Raw genomic sequence first — 8,386 nt, forward strand, 5'->3', positions numbered from 1 at the left:
CATTCACAGAAACATAAACAATATATCCGATTGAAATGCAGGCATAATTTTCTCATTCAATATTATATGGAACTCATTAGTGTGTTGTGGTTAAGAGACCAGTCAGTCACATCTGGTAAAAGTCACAGCCACCACTAATTAGCCATCATGAATTTCATCAGTTCCCTTATGTGTCAAAAGAATAATTATAATTCTAATGCCATAAGACTTTTTAAAATTTACTTATTTATTTAAACTTATTTATTTAAGACTGTATATGTTTTAGGGGTACAATATCTATCCTCAAAATGTGTGCTAATAACCAAGGAGTCAACCTAAATGTCCGTTAACTAATGACTAGATTAAGAAACTGTGGTCTCCGCGATGGGGTCACCCCGGTTACCAGGCAACCTCTGATTCCAGAAGTCACAACCACAATGCGCCCCCAGCACCATCTTACAGCACACAGCAATGAAGAAAACCGGCTGGAGGGCTCCACAACTCCTGGAGAATTCTCCAGGTCCCATACAGAGCCGATATCACCAGAAGGTCCCAGATGGGGTAGGTGCTGTCTCCCTGCCTTCTCCAGCTAGAATCCCGGTGACCATGAGCTTCTACAAGCATGGCTCTGGCATGCGGGTACCAGGACTATTTTCTGAACCTGATATGCAAAGTGATAAATGGAAAGTAAATGATCTAGCGTTTGTCCCTGAAAAATAGGCTTGAATGGTGGTGGGAAAATCTGAGCAAAATATAATGCCCAACCGAAATGCATCTGGACTGTATATTTAACTATGGTGCTATGTCGCCCTGGGAGGGGAGGGGTGTCTGTCCCTCCACCTGTCCCGCTTTGCAGCGGCGGAATGGTGGCCTGCATCTTTTAGAGTCTAACGAACATCCAGGTATGAGACTGCATTGATAAGGCATGTGGGGCTTCATGGGATGGGGGGATGGAAATGGCCCTGCTCCCCGCCATGACAATGCTCTGTGTTGCCACCCTCAAACGCCTCCTCCGGCTTCTGATGAACCATGAACCCAGGGGCACACATACCAATCTCGGAACCCAGGGGCTTCTGTCAGTAATCCCTCTAGGTTTATTACTAAAATATCAGAAATCCAAATTCGTGTGGCCACTATTGTGGCCACACGACATCATATGCTCTTCATAATCAGCAATAGAAAACAAATTATCTAATGGTGTCTTTGTGGCAGGTCTGAATGTTGGGGAAAATTCCAAATAACAATGTTTGGTCTTTTGTCGTAATATTGAATGTGATCAACGGAGAGAGAGAGAGAGAGAGAGAGAGAGAGAGAGAGAGAGAGAGAGAGTGAGTAAAGTGGAAATCTGCCACACAGGCTAGAGGTGAGTGGGAAGGGGGGTATACTGTAGTTCTTGGTGGTGGAAAATGTGCAGGGACGTGTGTTTGATCATTGTATGACTGACTGAGACTTGCACTGAAAGGCTTTGTGACTGTTCTCACGGTGATTCAATAAATAATAAAAAAAGAAGTTGTCTGCCATGGAACAAGAAAAACTAGAAGAAATGAATAAATTCCTGGATTCCTATAAAAAAAAGAAACTGTGGTCTCTAAACTCAATTAAACACTATGTTGTCATTTAAGAAAATGTATTTATGCCTTATTGGACAAAATGAGTGGAACTTGAAGTGATGCAAAGTGAAATAAGAAAGTTAAAGACAGTTACTAGATGTTTTCACTTGTATGTAGACTATAAATAGCACTGTAGCACTGTCCTCCTGTTGTTCATCAATTTGCTCAGCGGGCACAGTAATGTCTCCATTGTGAGACCTGTTGTTACTGATTTTGGCATATTGAATATGCCATGGGGAGCTTATCAGGCTCTGCCGTGCGGGCGGGATACTCTGGATAGTTTGCCGGGCTCTCCGAGAGGGACGGAGGAATCAAACCTGGGTTGGCCACTTGCAAGGCAAACGCCCTACCCGCTGTGTTCACTCCAGCCCAGACTATAAATAACTAATATAAAATAATTGGAAAAATCCAACAAAGCTAACTCATGGACTAGGTAAAAACTATAGTGTTTACCAGAATGAAAGACAGTACGTGGGAGAATTGAGTAGACAGGTCCTTTTCTATTATCGTTTAGGTCATAGGACTGCAATAGTGTTTATCGTTTAGGTCATAGGATTGCAATAGTGTTTGAGTTTATAGTATTGACGTACAAATTCAGCACACCCCACCACTATGAAAGTGCCCATAACCCTCTACCATTTTCCTTATGTCACCTCTGGTCTGATATAAGAACTTTTCTCCCTCTGGAAAGGTAGGAGGTAGTAGTTGGTAGCTATTTGGCAGTTTATTGAACCTGTCTTGATTTCCTCATCTATAAAATAGACATAATAATAGTCATTCACTTAAAGGATCTTTATAATAATCAGCAGAGTGATTATTAAATGAGATAATATTGTACTACTTCGCACCAATATCTTTATATGTACTTGTACTTTTCCCACAACTATGCTATATTTTAGTATGTATGATTGAGTTCAGGATTGTGTATTATTCATCTTTGAAGAAAAAGTCAAATAGAAATTTGCTGTTGATTATTAGGAGAACTGACATAATTTTTCCTTCATTTGTATTGATAGATCTCTAAAACCCTTTCTGCCTATTCCTTGGTATTAAGCTTCATAATGCAAGGACAAGTGCATGTCATTGATTTATACTGTCTATTTCCTAGTTTGGGAGGTTTTTTATTTGTGTTTTGGGGCCACACCCGTTCTTACACAGGTCTTACTCTTGGATCTCTTCTCAGACTTCACTCCTGGCAGTGGTTATGGGACTACCGTATATGGTTTTGGGGATAAAATCTGGGTCAGCTGCATGCAAGGCAATGGTCTTAGCTACAGTAGTATCTTTTTAGCTCCTATTCCCAAATTTCCCTCTCTCTTCCACAAACATATCATAGTGATATCATCTGATATTTGTTTTTCCTCTGATTTATTTCGCAAGATCTTTATACTTTCATCTTAGGTATGTCTCTTTTCGGTGGTGGGGTAGCACTGAAACTTTGGTTCAAATGATTCTTGATCACAGAATTTCCAGTAGCTCATCTAGATGAAGAGTTGAGAGAGAGGAGAGGAGTGACAGTTCAATAAAAGCATGAAAGCGGAAGTATTTCATTCTGCCTGTTGTGTGTGGGGGGAGATAAAAAAATAGAAAAGAAAGCGAATTTTGCCATAATTCAGACACCGTTTCATTGTACTTCCACCCAGGAATCTCTTGGACACATAAGAAGCATTAAGGGACTGATTCTTAAGTGGTCGTTTGCCATCCACCAGCCAAATCATGTAACTGATTCATTTTGTCCAAGTGATGCTGTATTAGTTATTCTGCAATAACAAACAGTGTTAGAATCTCAATGGTTGACTACAAAAATGTTTGTTTTCTCAATGTCCCTTGAAAGTCCAGATGACATTCGGAGCAACTTTCTCCACACGGTGAGACAGTGATGCCTGCTTTTATAACTGTGTATATCTGTATCTCGACATATCTTTCTACAGTCATTGTAAGAGGAGGAAAAAGTGGAGGGTCTTTGGCAATTAAATGCTCTTCTCACAAAATTTGCCACTTCATCTCATAATTTATTGACCAGAATAATTCTCAAAGATATCCTCAATAGCAATGGAGAAAAGAAACTGCTGAAGTAACATAAACTAGGTGAGTGCTAGTGACTTCTCTTCAACAGAATTGTAAGTTGGTTTGTTGACAGTTGTCTTCAGAGAGCTTATTAACCATCTGTCTAGGCATAGATAGTTCTCATTACCATTGTTGTTTTCCTGACTGGAAACTACCATAAACTCTTTGGGGGGTTGATTCAAGAGTTCTGCTTTATATGGCAAAATGATTATATTATTTTTTGCTATGGTATTAGTAATGCCAAGTAATTAGTAATTAGTAATGCCAAGATAGGACCAAGAAGATCAGCTGATGAACTCCACATTGGGACCCGTGGCCTAGAATGGAACGAACAGGGTGACAGACTGTCTGAGTTCATCATGTCAACCAAGGCCTTCCATGGTAACTCACAGTTCCAAAAGGCTGAATCTAAACGTTGGACATGGGAGTCTCCCGGTGGATGGTTCCACAATGAAATAGACCACATCATATTCAATCGGCGGTTTTGCCTAACCGATGTTGCTGTTGTCCCCAAATTCCAAACAGGATCAGACCACCATCTCCTTCGTGCAAAATTCTACCTCACAGAACGAGGAGAAAAGAATTCAAAGTTTAAGAAGAGGACTCTCAGAACGACCACTAACTGGGAGCTCTTTGGCTCTGTTGCGGCAACATGGGAAGATGCCGTCATTGACAACATTGATGAGGAATATGAAGGAATGATTCAGCACCTCCATGATTGTGCAAGGAATGCCAAGAGAGAGATAACCACAAAAAAAGCCTTTCTTCGAACACTCTTGTACTTATTCACCAACGTGGCTTGGCACATGCCTCAGGCAACCACAAGCGAACGTCCGAGCTGGCAAAACAATGCAGAGAAGCCATCAAGGATGACCTCAAAGACAGGAGAACAGCAGTGCTGGTAGATGCGGCAGAAGCCGGGAAAAGCATTCGTAATGCCCACCTGTCCTTCACCAACTACAAGACCAAGATGACTGCCCTCCAACATCCTGATGGATCTATCACATCTTCCAGAAGGGCAATGGAGAAGATTTTCATGACTTCTACTCAGATCTCTTTAATAGCCACGTCCACTTGCCCACATACCACATTCCACATGATGGATATGTCGTTCCCAATGTTCTCCCTTCCGAAATCCAACATGCCATTTCGTCGGTAAAGAAACAAAGAGCACCTGGCCCAGACAAGATCAGACCTGAACACCTGAAGAACTTACCATCAGTACTCATCAATACATTGGCTCAGCTCTTCATACGCTACCTGTCTGAATGCAAGGTTTCATCCCAATGGAAAACCAGCAGGACTGTACTACTATACAAGAAGGGAGACATCCACGACATTGGCAACTATCGCCCAATCTGCCTATTGTCTGTCATCTACAAACTGTTCACTAGAGTCATCCTGAATAGGATTAGCAGAACACTAGATGAAGGACAACCATGTGAACAAGCCGGATTCCAAAAAGGATTCAGTACCATTGACCATATCCACACGATTACTAAGCTCATTGAGGTTTCTCAGGAGTTCAAGATGCCGCTCTGTCTAACGTTCATTGATTTAAAGAAGGCCTTTGATTCTGTTGAGACGGAAGCAGTCATTGAAGCCCTAGCCAATCAGGGCGTACAAACTCAATACATCAGGATCCTTCATGAGCTCTATTACGGATTCACTACCAGGATCTCACCATTCTACAAAGAAGTAATCATCTGTGTCAAGAGAGGGGTTTGGCAAGGTGATACCATTTCACCAAAACTCTTCAGTGCCACCCTCGAGAACATCATGCAACAACTGGAATGGGGAACCATGGGAGTGAAGATAGATGGTCGGCAACTACACCACCTCCGCTTTGCTGATGACATTGTTTTAATAACACCAAACATCAGCCAAGTGGCACAAATGCTGACTGACTTCAACCATGAATGTGGAAAGGTCGGACTATAGCTGAATCTTACGAAGACAATGTTTATGAGAAACAGCCTTGTTCCTGATGCTCCATTCGCTCTCAACGGAACCACCATCTCCGAATGCAACAGTTATATATACCTAGGTTGAGAAATCAACATGATGAATGACCTGGCACCTGAGTTGCGCAGGAGGAAGAGAGCGGCTTGGAATGCCTTCAAGAGTGTTGAACAAATAACTAAGAGGACAAAGAACCTCCAGCTACCAGCACATCTCTTTGATTCCACTGTTCTTCCTGCATTAACATATGCCTCAGAGACCTGGGCCCTACGAAAATAGGATGAGAACGCTATTCGGGTCTCTCAAAGAGGAATCGAAAGAGCTTTGCTTGGAATGTCACTATTCACTCAAATGAGAGATAGAACCCGGAGTTCTGATCTTCGTCAACGCTCAAGAATCAGGGACGCTATCTCATTTGCCAAGGCATCAAAAATCAGATGGACTGGACACGTAATGAGGTTTACAGACAACCGCTGGACTAGAGCCATTACTGATTGGATTCCACTGGACATCAAAAGATCGCGTGGACGCCCACCTACAAGATAGTCAGACTTCTTTGTCAAGACCCTGAATGATTGGTTTGAGGCTCTGCATGTTCCTAGAACGAACAGATGCCATTGGGCTACGCTAGCACACAACCGGGATGAATGGAGATGTTACTGGCACCCGCTCGAGTAAATCGATGAATAACGGGGATTAAGTGATTAAGTGATGGTATTAGTGATGTTATTGTGACTATTTGGAAAAAGTGATTTGTATATTGTGAGAATGAAACAAGACAAACAGCCAAATGGAAGAACCAAGTACAGACCCACTATTCTCATTAAACCTTATTTTTTTGACAAAGCTATTCTTCTTTGTCTTTCTATGAGTGATTCAGATGCTTCCTTGAATCTTCCTAGTGTGCAACATTCCTCATATATGACCACTTATATTTGACCACTTAAATATATATGTTTATATGTATATAATATATCATGGTCACGGTCCTCTCATTGTTCATCGATTTGCTTGAGTGGGCCCAGTAACTTCTCCATCGTGAGACTTGTTGTTACTGTGTTTGGCATATTGAATACGTCACAGGTAGCTTGCCAGGCTTTGTGGTGCGGGCGAGATACTCTCGGTAGCTTGCTGGGCTCTCTGAGAGGAGCGGAGGAATCGAACCCAGTTCAGCCGGGCCAGCTGTTCGCAAGGCAAACTACTCCAGTCCATATAATATGTATTATATACATATAGACATATGTATATAATTATATACATATAGCACAGAAGGTAGGGTATTTGCCTTGCACGCGGCCGACCCGGCCAACCCGGGTTCGATTCCTCCACCCATCTCGGAGAGCCCGGCAAGCTACCGGGAGTATCTCACCTGCACAGCAAAGCTGGCAAGCTACCCGTGACATATTCGATATGCCAAACACAGTAACAAATGTCACAATGGAGACATTACTGGGCCTGCTCGAGCAAATCGATAAACAATGGGAGGACAGTGATAGTGACACACACACATATATATAATATATACCTATATCTTATATACATATTTGTATGTGTATATAATATATACATTTTTATAGGTGCAGTTCAACTTCCAGCACCAAATATGGAGCCCTGAGCATCAGGAATTATCCTTAAGCATAGGGCCAGGAGTAAGCCCTGAGCACTGTCGGGTGTGTCCCCCAAACAAAAATAAGCAAGCATACAATCCCCCAGATCCTGATATTCAGAATCTAACATAATTTTTTGAAACACAAGTATGAAAGAAAAATTCAAAATGCATTCAACAAGATCTTTCCCACTATTAAAGTTTTGGTTAAACCCATAGTTCTTGAACTGAATTTCCTTCCCTCATACTCCTCTCTCTCCCAATTCTAAAAATCACCACCTGCTTCCTCCTGAAGGTCAATATCATTCCATTACATTCAAACAAGGAAAAGGTTTTTGGTGATGATTTTGAAAGAAATGTCTCTGTCCACATCCTTATCATAAGTAATCTAGAATAGATGAGAAATGATAGTGGCAGTGGTCCAAGGATCTCATAGCTCCAGTTAATGTTGAAATCTTTTTAAATTTAGGCACCATGATTTACAAAGTTATTCATAATTGAATTTAAGGCCTACAATTTCCCAACACCTATCCTGTCACCAGTGCCAAATTGCTTCCACCAATGCCCCCCTCCCCCACTTTCCCTCTCACACCCCCTAGCCTGTATTCTTGACAGGCTTATTTTCGAGTTTACTGAGTACGAAAATTACTGGTTGGCCGATTCTGGAAAATTTCCCATATGCACCTTTATTTTCAAGAGATGAAAATAGATTCTGAAAATGAAGAAACTGACTCGAGGAATTAGTGGCAGATCTGGAGCTAAACGGACAAGTAACTGGACTCTGCGTTCAGCCCTTTGACCTCTTTCAAACTTCAATTGGGAATCACTCCAGTTGCAGCATGGTTTTCTACTCTGATGAGCAGCAGAGTATTGAATGGTAGGAGACCCAGGGAGAATTACATTTGTTCTTTAAAAAAATCCATTAATTGACTCATTTATTGATTCAATTTCACACATATTTGCTATCAGCCTAGTGGGTGCAAGAAATATGCTGGACACTGTGTATGTGTGTGAGGGCAGTGATGCTCTAACCTTCAAGGGGCTGAAATTAATAGGGAGTATTGTAAAGCTATTTGATGGGGAGCTGGAAAGATAGTACAGCGAATAGGATGCTTTCCTTGGATGGGCTGACCCAGTTTGTGTCCCCAGTTCCACATATGGT

Source organism: Sorex fumeus, unplaced genomic scaffold (assembly GCF_029834395.1).
Source record: "Sorex fumeus unplaced genomic scaffold, SorFum_2.1 ptg000075l, whole genome shotgun sequence".
Classification (NCBI taxonomy): domain Eukaryota; kingdom Metazoa; phylum Chordata; class Mammalia; order Eulipotyphla; family Soricidae; genus Sorex; species Sorex fumeus.